Source organism: Phyllostomus hastatus, unplaced genomic scaffold (assembly GCF_019186645.2).
Source record: "Phyllostomus hastatus isolate PE091 unplaced genomic scaffold, TTU_PhHast_1.1 phas_contig_40, whole genome shotgun sequence".
NCBI lineage: Eukaryota > Metazoa > Chordata > Mammalia > Chiroptera > Phyllostomidae > Phyllostomus > Phyllostomus hastatus.
The window spans coordinates 57,118,462-57,131,443 of NW_025333872.1; the positions used below are offsets into that span (position 1 = coordinate 57,118,462).

Below are 12,982 nucleotides of genomic sequence, written 5' to 3' on the forward strand. Positions count from 1 at the left end.
GTGGAATATTTAGACTTATACATTGATTTCTGAAAAAATGGTTAATATTCCTGTTTTCTTCAGGTTAATGGACATTAACATGTTTTCCTAACTATTAAAGTTGTTATTCTAAAGTAACATTATTACAGAAATATTCTAATATTACTTAAATGTAATTGCCATCAAGTTATCATGAAATTATGTCAAGTTGAGGCACATAAATAGTTTAAATATTTGTGTATATCATCACTGCAGATTTGAAAATAGCCTTCATTACAGTATGATTAAGAATAAATAGCCTCCCTTTTCACTGTTAATTTAAGTATTTTTACATGATTATTTCACATTTCCACATTTTACTTTATTTTTTAATTGAATTATTGGGGTGACATTGGTTAATAAAGTTATATAGGTTTCAGATGTACAGTACTATAATAAATCCTCTGTATGTAATATTATGTGTTCACTACTCTACTTGAAAGAGTCAAGTCCCCTTTCATCGCCATTTATTCCCCCTTTACCCTCTTCTCCTCCCCTCAGCCACAACTTTTTCCCTCTGGTAATCACCATACCATTGTTACTGAGTTTTTTGGTTTTTTTAGAGAGAAGGGAAAGGAAGAAGAAAGGGAGGGAGAGAAACATGGATTGGTTGCCTCTCAGACGCCCCCAGTTTGGGACTGGGCCTGCAACCCAGGCTTATGCCCTGACTGGGAATTGAACTATCAATCTTTTGGTCTGCAGGCCGGCCCTCAGTCCATCTAGCCACACCAGTCAGGGCTATGAGTTGTTTTTTCTTAATCCCTTCACATTTTTCACCCAGCACCCCCAATCCCCTTCCTTCTGACAGTTGTAAGTTTGTTTCTTTTTTTTATCTGTGAATCTATTTCTGTTTTGTTTATTTTATTCATTAGATTCCACATATAAGTGAAATTGTATGGTATTGGTCTGTCTCTGACTGGCTTATTTTCCCATCAATAGTGCAGTAGGGTTCCCTTTTCTCCACATCCTTGCCAACTATTGTTGTTTGTTGGTTTATTGATAATAGTCATTCTGACAGGTGTGAGGTGATATTTCATTGTGGTTTTAATTTGCATTTCTCTGATGATTAGTGACATTGAGCATCTTTTCTTTTGTCTCTTGGTCATCTATATGTCCTCTGTGGATAAGTGTCTATTCAGATCCTGTGCTCATTTTTAAAAAGTATTTTATGTATTTATTTTTAGAGAGAGGGGAAGGAGGGAGAGAGGGCAAGAAACATATATGTGTGAGAGAAGCATTGATGGGTTGTCTCTTGCACACCCCCAACCAGGGACCGGGCCACAACCCAAGCATCTGCCCTGACTGGAAATTGAGCCAGGGGCCTTTTGCTTTGTGGGATGTCACCCAACCAACTGAGCCACACCAGTCCTCTGCCCATTTTTTAAATTGGGTTGTTTGGTTTTTTTGGTGTTGAGTTATGTAAGTTCTTTATACATTTTGGATATTAACATCTTATTAGATGTATCATTGGTGAATATGTTTTCCCATTCAGTAGGTTGTCTTTTCATTTTGCTGATGTTTTTTTTTTTTTGCTGTGCAAAAACATTTTAGTTTGATGTAGTCTCATTTGTTTATGTTTTCTTTTGTTTCCCTTGCCTAAGGAGGTATATCAGAAAAAAATATTGCTACGAGAAATGTCCATTGTTTTCTTCTAGGGTTTTTATGGTTTCAAGTCTAGCATTTAAATTTTTAATCCATTTTGAGTATATTCTTGTGTATGGTATAAGAAGGTGGTCTAGTTTTATTTTTTCTCATGTATCTGTCCAATATTCCCAACACTATTTGTTGAATAGACTTTATCTTTACCCAAAATATTGGAAGTTATTTATTAAAAAATTGTTTATTTATTTTTACATGTTTAAACTTCAGACACCTTCAAAGTACTCTCCATTATGCAATACAGCTAATAGAGACTTTTTTCCCACTGATCAGAACAGTTTGTGAACTTGTCAATTTTGATGGCTTTTAGTGCTTCTGCTGTTTTTTGTTTCATCTCTTTCACATCAGCAAAATGTTTCCCTTTGAGGGCTTTTTTCATTGGGGAAAACAAAAAAAGAGTTGCTTGGGTCTGATCTGGTGAATAGGAAGGGTGGGGCACAGGGGTCAGGCCGTTTTTGCTCACAAACTGCTCAGCACTCAGCGCGGTGTGGGCAGGTGCGCTCATAAATCACCCATCATGAAATGGGCAAATGTATTGACAGAGTCTTCAAAAAATTCACCAAAACCAAACACAGCCTCTCACAGCAATGCCAGCTGGTACACTGATACAGATGGGTTCCTAGAACACTCACCTGGCTGAAGAAGCCTGTACTAAAAAGGGCCTGCCCTCCAGAAGATAATTCCAGGTATTTTTGGGTCCCACATCCTTTATTCTTGCCTCCTCTGTCAAGTGTTAATTGACCATAGCATGGGGTTATTTCCAGGTTTTCCATTCTGTTACATTGATCTATATGTCTATTTTTATGCCAGTATCATTCTATTTGATTACTATGGCCTTATAATATAGTTTGATATCCAGTAGTGTGATTCCTCCAACTTTGTTCTTCTTTCTCAAAATTGCTGTGGTTATTTGGTGTCTTTTGTGGTTCTATATAAATTTTTGGAATACTTGTTCTAGTTTTATGAAATACACCATTGGTATCTTGATAAGAATTGCATTGAATCTATAGATTGCTTTGGGTACTATGGACATTTTAATGAGGTTAATTCTTCCTATCCATGATCATGGTGTTTGCTTGTACTTATTTGTATCTTTTTCAGTTTCTTTTTTCAGTGTCATAATTTTTTGAGTACAGGTCTTTCACACCCTTGGTTAAATTTATTCCTAGGTATTTTATTTTTTAATGCAACTGTGTTTATTGACAACCTACTATGTGCAAAGTGCAATGTAAGGCATAATGGATAATATAATAATGAAGTAGACTATATTATTTTGTTTGTAAGTCATTTAAAATATAGTTGGGCATCCAATATGCACACAAATACCTGTAACAGAAAGCAAAATGTAATAATTACCAAAAAGAAGCATAATTATACAATTATGTACCAGAATATAATTCCCATAATTCTTAGGTACATAATTTTTCCCAGTTCATAATAGCATATGAACAAAGGATAATGTTGTATTTTTTTAAAGACTAAAACTTTAAATATTCTTACTAAGATGGAGAAGTAAAAACATTTTATCTTCAAATATTTCAAAGATATAGTCAATTTTTCTGAAATACACTCTAATTGCAATTGTTGGTGCCAAACTTTATTCCCTGTGCTATACTTACAGGATTCAAACATCTGTTTCCTTGACCAATTTTAGGTTCCCAGCGGATTTTAATTTCTCTGAGGTATTTATAGATGTAGGGAAAAGTACTTTTTAGAAATTGTGCTGTTAGCTATTTTTTCCATTGTACGTATGCTCTGTGTATGGGAGAAGGTGGACTTGCAGCGTTTCCTCCACTCCGGGGATCCAGAGCAGTATGGTGTTTACAGATACCAATCTATAAACAATGAAACTAAGAAGAATAGGTACTAAATATAGTATCTTCATATAGCATAAAATACACGAAATATAAAGAGAGGATGTTCACAGAATGAAAGAAGTTAAAAGGTTCTCAGGGAACTTAGTAGCTGTATGACTTTTTAAATTTTTTTGGCCAGTAATTTGTCATACTTTAATACATAATAGCATTATTAATGGGCAATTAAATTAACCAGATTGAATTTAACTTTTTCCCATTACACCCTTAATGTTTTTTTTTTTTAAGAAGGAAAACCAAATAGACGAATAATTCAAATTTGGAATCAAACAAGAACTGAGATAAGTAATGCACAATTTGAAATTGAACATGAACTGAAATCTCATGATTGGAATTTCATGAAAATACCATATTGGGTGGGAAAAGATATAAAACATATAATTTATTCAAAAGACTTCTCACATGTAACAAAACAGCAGTCTGATGAAGTGTACAGTAGAGCTGGCTTTCCTGGAGGTTTTTTGGTGGGTGTATGAAGTTTCTATTGTAAAGAAAGGTTGTATCATGTCAATTTAAATGATATTTTGCCTAGTCACATATGTAGTGTTACTCTATAATTTTGGCCCATGTGAGAGAAATGTATAGCAGAAGTCAATCTTAAAACAAATGGAGAATATTAATTTAATAAAAAGATATTATAAACAAGATAGAAGTTTTTGGGGGAACAATACAATGTAAAATCCATTTCTTATTTACATTCTATATTTTATTTTATTTTATTTTATTTTTATTTTTATTTATTTTATTTTTTAAAGATTTTATTTATTTATTTTTAGAGGGAGGGTTAGGGCAGGAGAAAGAGAGGGAGAGAAACATCAATGTGTGGTTGCCTCTCGTGCTCCCCCTACTGGGGACCTGGCCCGCAACCCAGACATGTGCCCTGACTGGGAAATTGAACAGGCAACCCTTTGGTTAGCAGGCCTGTGCTTAATCCACTGACTGAGCTACACCAACCTGGGCCTACATTCTTCTATATAAACCAAGTGATAACACGTTTGTTATTCACTACAAGAACTTGTGATTTGTTGTTCGTAGTATTAAAAAATAACAAAAACATATAATCTATTAGTAAACAGTATTTTCATAAGAGAGTTGGAATGATGAGAGTAGCACACTCATTATGCTAGTTAGAAGCCCTAAGTCCATCAACAGATTAATAAAAAATGTGATATAATTTTACAATGAAATATTATTCTACTTTAAAAAGGAATGAGTGTCTGACAGAAGCTACATTATGGATGAGCCTTAAAGACATGCTAAGTGAGTTTGGCCAGATACAAAAGGACAAATATTATATGATTTCACTATATGAGGAACCTATGAAATGCAAATTCATAGGCACAAAGTAAAACAGATATTGCCTGGGACTGAGGGGAGAGGGAAATATAGAGTTATTGCTGAGTCTCTGGGATGATGAAAAAGTTCTGGAAATGCATAGAGGTGATGGTTGCATAACATTGTGAATGTACTTAATGCCACTGAATTATTCATTTAAAATGGGTAAAATGATAAGTTTTATGTTATATATATTTTATTGCAATTTATTTTTTTAAAAAAAGAAAGTCACAGGACTGGAAAAGATACAGAACATGTTCAGGTGCATTTCTGCTAGGAAGCATCCCTAGACTAAATCCTTGAAGAAACCAAAGCAGAATAAAACAAAAAACCAATCCTTACATATAATTTATACTGCCTGTTAAGTACTGAGGTTACTGTTTTGCTCAGGTTTGCAGTTTCTTTGTGTTTATTTTGCTGTTTTTTCTTAAATTTTTAGATTAATTTTTATCTCATTTCAACCTTCTTTTCTAGGCTGTTTATTTCCTTTGATATTTAGTATTTTCACTGTCAAGTTCAAAGTATTTCTTGACTTTCACTTTATCTACTTTACCCCATGAATTATCTATGGTATGTTTCTTAATTTCCAAATATATGAGAGTTTTGTTATTATGTTTTTGTTACTATTTTCTTAACAAATGCTTAATCACACTGTGGTCAGAGAATGTATTCTGTGACTTAAGTCCTTTCGAATTTGTTGAAACTTGTTTTATGGGTCAATATGTGGACAGTGTTGGTAAAATATTCTCTTTGTTCTTGAAAGTAATGACTACTCTATAGCTTTATTTTATTTTATTTTATTTTACAATCTTTCATTTTCTGATTTTCTTTTTTTTTAAGATTTTTAAAATTTATTTATTTTTAGAGAGGGAAGGGAGGGAGAAAGAGAGAGAGAGAGAGAAACATCAATGTGTGGTTGCTGGGGGCTGTGGCCGGCAACCCAGGCATGTACCCTGACTGGGAATCGAACCTGCAACACTTTGGTTCTCAGCCCGCGCTCAATCCACTGAGCTACGCCAGCCAGGGCTACTCTATGTTGTTGTGTGTGATATATATGTATAATACAACATATCCATTAAGTAAGGTTTGTTAATTAAATGCTGTTCAAACCTTTATTTTTACATATTTTCCCTGTCAGTTATTGAGAGGCTTACAGAAAACATCTTCCACTTGGATTGTGGATTTGTCTGTTTTTCTTATAGTTTTGTCATTGACTTTAAATCATTGGAGACTGTTACAAGTTGCATACAGATTTAAACTTATTAAATATTGCTTGTGAATGGGACTTTTTCTTTTCTCTCTTTTTTTAAATCCTTACCTGAGGACATGCTTATTAGTTTTAGAGAAAAGGGAAGGGAGAGAGAGAAAGAGGGAGAGAAACATCGATGTGAGGGAGAAACTTCAACGTGTAGTTGCCTCTCACATATGCCCCAACTGGGTACTGAACCCGCAACCCAGGTTTGTGCCCTGACTGGGGGTTGAACCCACAACCTTTTGGTTCATGGGACAACGCTTCAACCAACTGAGTGAGCCACACTGGCCAGGACTGTGAATGGGACTTTTTCTAACCAATTTTATTGTTAAGTAATAATGCTCTTTAGTTTCAAGTATAGTCATAATTGCCTTTGAAGCATTATTATCATGTCTGCTTTCAAATGTTTATCAGATAATTCTAACATCTGCTGTCATCTTGATGTTGGTATCTATTGATTGTCTTGGTGTATTGAGTTTGAAGTCTTCATAGTTTTCGGTATGAGTGATCTTCAACTGAAACTTGGACATTTTCATGATTAGTCATGTTACCTTATTTTTAATCAATATTTTATTGTGGTAAAATACATATAACATACAATTTATCATTTTTACCATTTTGAATGTACAGTCAAGTTTATTCACATCATTGTGCAACCATCACCCATCTCTAGAACTTGCTTATCTTTGCAAACTGGAAGTTTGTCCTCATTAAATCATCACTTCACATTCTCCCCTCCCCAAGTCCTGGTAACCGCCACCCTGCTTTCTGTGTCTAAGAATTTGTCATTTCTAGGTGTCTAATATAAATGAAATCATATAATAATTGTTATTTTCTGTCTGGCTTAATTCACTTAGCATCCGCCTTTAGGGTTTATTCAGCTGTAGCAAGTGTCAGAATGTCATTCTTTTCTAAGGCTGAATAATATTCCATTATATGTTTATACAATTTTGCTTGTCCAATCATCCGTTAGTGGACATTTTGATTGTTTCCATTTTTGGGCTTTTGTGAGTAATGCTATTGTGGACATTTGTGTACAATGTCTGTTTTAGTCTCTTCTTTCAATTCTTTTGTATATATCCCCAGACAGAATTTCTGGATCATATAGTAATTCTATGTTTAATTTTTGAGAAGCTGTCATTCTGTTTTCCATAGCTGCTGTACCATCTTACATTTTTGCTAGTAATGCACAAGGGTTCCAGTTTCCCCACATCCTCTCCAACACTTGTTCTTTTTTTCCTTTTTAAAAAATAATCATCATTGTCATTGGTGTGATATATCTCATTGTAGTTTTGACTTGCATTTCTCAAATGATTAGTGATATTGAGGATCTTTTGATGTGCTTATTGGCCATTTGTATATTTTCTTTGTGGATTTTATTTAAACTTTTTGTTTTAACTGGCTATTTTTTATATTATTTTGGCTTGAGAACAAGAGGCACCACCTCATTACTTCCAGATGTAAGTGGAAGTAAGTGGAAGTTCCCTGTTCAGCCTCCATTGATACCTGAGTGAGGGGTGCCCTTGGCACTGCAGAGAGGGGTTCCCATCCCCGCAGACATCATGGGGGTAGGGTGATGCACATTATTGGCCAGCAGGGATCAAAGTTTCAGCTTCCTACATAGCCTTCACTGACATTGCCCTGGCAGGAGTGTAGGGGTGCCTCACTGTAACCTGTGAGAGTGTAATTCTAGGCTCCCCTCAGCCTTTGCTAGAAAGAGTGGCTGTGGTACCTGGGTGTTTTTTGTGTGTGTGTTTGTGTGGTATTTGCTGCAGTTACACTGCCATTTTTCTGCTCCTTTGGTTAAAGAGAGCAGGCTTTTGTTGGGGCCTCATTTTTATGTGTCCATTGACATTTTTGGGTTGCTGGCTTCTTTGTCTCCAAGTCTGGTGCATATGAGTCAAAAGAAAAAGCAGAGAACTCACCAGTCTGTTGTTTCTAAGGTGTAGAGGCCACTAGCTGTTCTTCCTTCCTTCTACTTTTCAGTGTCTTCTTATGTTGTTTTGTATTTAATTTCCCGATTTTAAATAGTACATAGCAGAAGGTACAGGGAAAGTATGTTGTTTTATCATCCAGAGCAGAAGTCAGTGTAGTAGAAGTCCTTGTCTGCTAACTCCACCATCTCTGTCATTTCTGGCTTTGTTTCTACGGTCTGATATTTTTCCTGGTTGTGGGTCCTATTTTCCTGCATTAAGTTTAGTAATTTTTGACTGGATGCTGGAGATTGTGATTACTGCATTGAGTCCCTGTTACTTCCTTTAAGGCTGTTGAATTTTATTTCAGCAAGTGATTGCATTTCTTACAGATTATCATGATCCTTTCAAGGCTTGTTTTCAAGGTCTGTTAGGGTGTCTAAAGTAGCCCTTACTCTAGGACCATTTCAGTCCTTCTTCTAGGTGTGACCCTTCTAGACTCTCTATTGAATCCCCTTATCTTTCACTGAAGTCTCTCTACTCTGGCAGTTCAGACCACTGATATCTCCCAGCTTTGTGCGGACTGTTCTTTGCCCAGCCTTGTGGAGTTTCACCCTATGCACATGCAGCTTAATATTCAGCCAGATGACAGACATTCTCTATGCCGTGTCTGGAGCTCTCTTTCTGTGTAGCTTCCTCCTGTACTGAACTCTATCTTGCAAATTCCAACTGCCATAGCTTCCCCAAACTCTGATTGCTGTGTCCTCAACTTCAATGTAGAAATTCCCTCTAGACAGAAAGACAGGGAAAATGTAATGTTTGCTCGTGTGATGTATTTTCCACATTTTAAGGATTGCTGTCCTTTGCTACTTATTGTGTTATGTCTGACATCTGATGTTTTATATGTTTTGTCCAGTGTTTTAGTGCTTTATCTCAGGAAGGCATAAATGAGTTCCAACTACTCTGCCTTGGCCAAAAGCATAGATCTCTTTATTAGTTTTTAATTGTAAAAAAGAAGGCAGGATTTTTTTTTTTTGTAATTCAGGAACTCAGAGTCATATTTTCCTATAAATACAAAAAGATCAATTGGTTAATTATAAAAAAGTAATAGGCACATCTTTCTCTCCCAGGTATAGATGGATTGTTAAGTGAATGATGGTACAGTCACGTGAGGGAATATATCTTACTTACTTGAAAGGATATTTTCAGAACAGTTTTGATAATGTACTATAATGTTCACAGATAATGTGAGTGAAAAAAAGTGATACAAGAGTATATCTGTTACTTTCTCAACTATGCAAGTAATAGACATGCACGGAAAAGGACTGGAAATAAGCATTCCAAAACATAAACAGAACTTATTTCTAAATAATAAGACTATAGACAATTTACATTTTCTTTTTCAGTCTTTTCTAGGATTTCTTGATCTTGTGTTATTTTTATAATAAAAAATATTTTTAGCAGGTAATTTTCAGCCCATCCTTCTCAGGAATTCATTATACCTAGATAGGACTACCTGTATTCAAAGTTGAGAAGTCAGCAACAAAGCAAAATAGATTAAACATGGGCCCTATGTATAGAGTCTGTTACTAAAAGAAATGGAATGGCAGCTGCAGGAAGGAAGCAGCAAGAGCAGACAGAAGAGGTAGGCATAAACTAATAAGTAGAAGTACATGGAGAATATACTTTGGAAGAACTAACTTGGGAAATGGGAGAGCTTTTCAGGTAAAGCTTTTCTATATTTTAAAAGAACTTAACGAAGTTATAGTGAGGATCTAAGATGGTGGAGAAATAGGTGGAAGCTGCACTAACCTCCTCCCAGGACCAATTTGGAATTACAACTAAATAGTAGAGAAATCACCCTGAATAACCAACTGAACACTGGCTGCAGAGAAGCCTTATAACTACGGACAGGTGGAAGAAGCCACATTACCACAATGGGACTGGTAGGGAGTGTGGAGGTGTCAGAGGGCTGGCTGGGCTCCCATGGGTGGCAGCTGAAGTCCTGAAGGGATAATTCAGTGGCCATGGGGGTTCCCCCTGAGAAGTGTGGGGTCTACACCCCAAGCTGGGCTCCCCAGCCTACAGCACCAGACCTGAAAGGAATCCAGATAACACCCAGCTGTGAAAACACCAGGGTTTCTATCTGCCAGGGAGAGATGGCTGGAGATGCAGGGAGCCTCTTAATGGGCCAATATACAAAATTTCATTTGCAGCCACTTACGCTGGGCTCCGGCAGAGTGGACTCGAGTCGCTTGAGGAGAGTCTGGGGTTGGTGGCTTTGGGGATAGAACTGAAGGAACAGCCACCAAGATTGCTGTGTTAAGTCACTCTCCATACTGCAGAAGCCATCTTTCTCAGGCAGAGCACTCCTCTCTGAATGCCATCAGCCTTAGGGGAAGCAATAATACTGCTTACAGGAATTACTCTGCCCCACCCCATGGAGCTTAAGCCAGGCTTCTGATTACAGCTTGAGACTGTATCATTGATTAAATTAACAACTAAGGTGGATCTCTGGGTGCTCTGTGAGACTTCAGTTGACCCTCCCTCAGGCCTGGTGCTGATAAAAGCTGGCATGGGCAAGCTGTCTGGCTCTTTCTGTACACACCTAGGCCAGCAGGGGGAGCCACACTCTGTGTATGGTGGCTAGCTCCCAACAGGTTCACCAAGGCCAGCCACAAGCATTTCTGACAAAGGCCTACACCAGAGTTTTTGCAAATCTACCTAATAGAAACAAAGACAAAAAAGCAGCCAAAATGGGAAGAAAAAGAAGCAGACTCCAAATGAAAGAACAAGAGAATCCTCCAGAAGAAAAGCTAGATGAAATGGAGGCAAGCAATTTATCGAATAGTTTAGAGTAATGATTATAAGGATACTCAACTGTATGAAAAAAATAGAAGCCATAAAAAGGGATCAATCATAAATAAAGAATGCAATATCTGAAATAAAAATACACTGAAAGGAATAAACAGTAGGTCAGATGAAGCAGAGGATTGAATCAGTGGTTTGGAAGACAGGGAAGAAAAAAACACTCAGGCAGACCAGCAAAAAGAAAAAAGAATTTTAAAAATAGAGGAAAGCTTAAGAAACATTTTGGACAACATAAAGCGTAACAACATCTGCTTAATGGGAATACCAGGAGATGAGAGCGGGCAACCTATTTGAAGAAATAATGACTGGAAATTTCCCTAACCTGGTGAAGGAAAAAGACACATAAGCCCAGAAAGCCCCAAACAAGTCTGACCCAAAGAGGCCTACACCGAGACACACCATAATTAAACAACCAGGCTTAAACACAAGGTGACAATCCTAAAAGCCGCAAGAGAAAAGCAGGCATTTACATACAAGGGAGAACCAATTACACTGTCATCTGATTTCTCAACAGAAACATTACATGCCAAGAGGGAGTGGCATGAAATATTCAAGGTGATGAAAAGCAAGGGCCTGTAACCAAGGCTGCTTTACCCAGCAAGGCTATCATTTAAAATAGAAGGAGAAATAAAGAGCTTCCCAGATAAGAAAAAGCTAAAGGAATTTGTTAATGCCAAACCAATGCTGCAACAAATGTTAAAGGGCTTGCTTTAAGAAGAAGAAAAAGAGAAAGAAAAAAAAGCAGAGGAAAATAGTCTAACAATAAAATGGTACTAAATACATATCTATCAATAATGACCTGAAATATAAATAGCTTAAATGCCCCAACCAAAACCCAGAGGGTAGCTCAATGGATAAGAAAACAAGACCCATATATATACTGTCTCCAAGTGACCCATCTCAGATGGAAAGATATACACAGACTGAAAGTAAATGAATGGAAAAAGATATTTCATGCAAATAGAAAGGAAAAAAAACTGGGTAACAGTGCTTATATCTGACAAAATAGACTTTAAAACAAAGGCTAAAGTAAGAGACAGAGGACACTACATAATGATAAAGAGAACAATCCGACAAGAGGATATAACACTAGTAAACATTTATGCACCCAACATAGGAGCACCTGAATATATGATGCAAATCTTCACATCTTCAGCCATAGTTGGGGATTTTAACAACCCATTGACTTCCATGGATAGATCTTCCAAACAGAAAATCAACAAGGAGACAGTGACCTTAAACCACACACTCAATCAAATGGATTTAATTGATATCTTCAGAGCATATCACCCCAAAGCTGCAGAATCTACATACTTTTCAAGTGTACATGGAATGTTTTCTAGGATAGACCCTATGTTAGGACACAAAACAAGTCTCAATAAATTGAAGAAGATTTAAATTATATCAAGCCTCTTCTCTGACCACAATGATGTGGAACTAGAAATCAATCACAAGAAGAACACTAAAAAACATGCAGCCATGAAAGCTAAACAACACATCTTAAACAATGAATGGGTCAACAACGAGATCAGGAAGAAATCAAAAGATACCTTAAACAAATGAAAATGTGGACACAACAATCCAAAATCTGTGGGACACTGGAAAGCAATGTGAAGATGGAAATTTATAGCATTACAAGCCTATCTCAAAAAATAAGAAAAAGCTCAAATAAACAATCTAACTTCATAGTTAAAGGAACTTGAAAAAGAACAACAAACAAATCCCAAAGTGAGTAAAAAGAAGGAAATAATAAAGATCAGATTAGAAATAAATGAAATAGAGTCTAAAAAAATAATGCAAAAGATCAATGAATCCAAGAGTTTGTTCTTTGAACAGTGCTTGGTTTGTTAAACAAGATTGACGAACCTTTAACCAGCCTCATCAAGAAAAACAGAGAGAGGGCCCAAGTAAATAAAATTAGAAATGAAAGAGAGGAAATAACCACTGACATTAAAGAAATACAAAGGATTGTAAGAAAATATTATGAACAACTGTATGTCAAAAAACTGGACAACCTGGATGAAATGGATACATTCCTAGAAACATATAATCTTCCAAAA

At 36.3% G+C, this 12,982-nt stretch overlaps 1 protein-coding gene across 1 annotated transcript in view; it reads left to right on the plus strand.

Annotated features, from left to right (window-relative positions):
* The window catches only part of AFG1L (AFG1 like ATPase), a 198,852-nt gene that overhangs the window by 93,229 nt on the left and 92,641 nt on the right, over positions 1 to 12,982 (plus strand). The gene's annotated exons all lie outside the window — the stretch shown is intronic.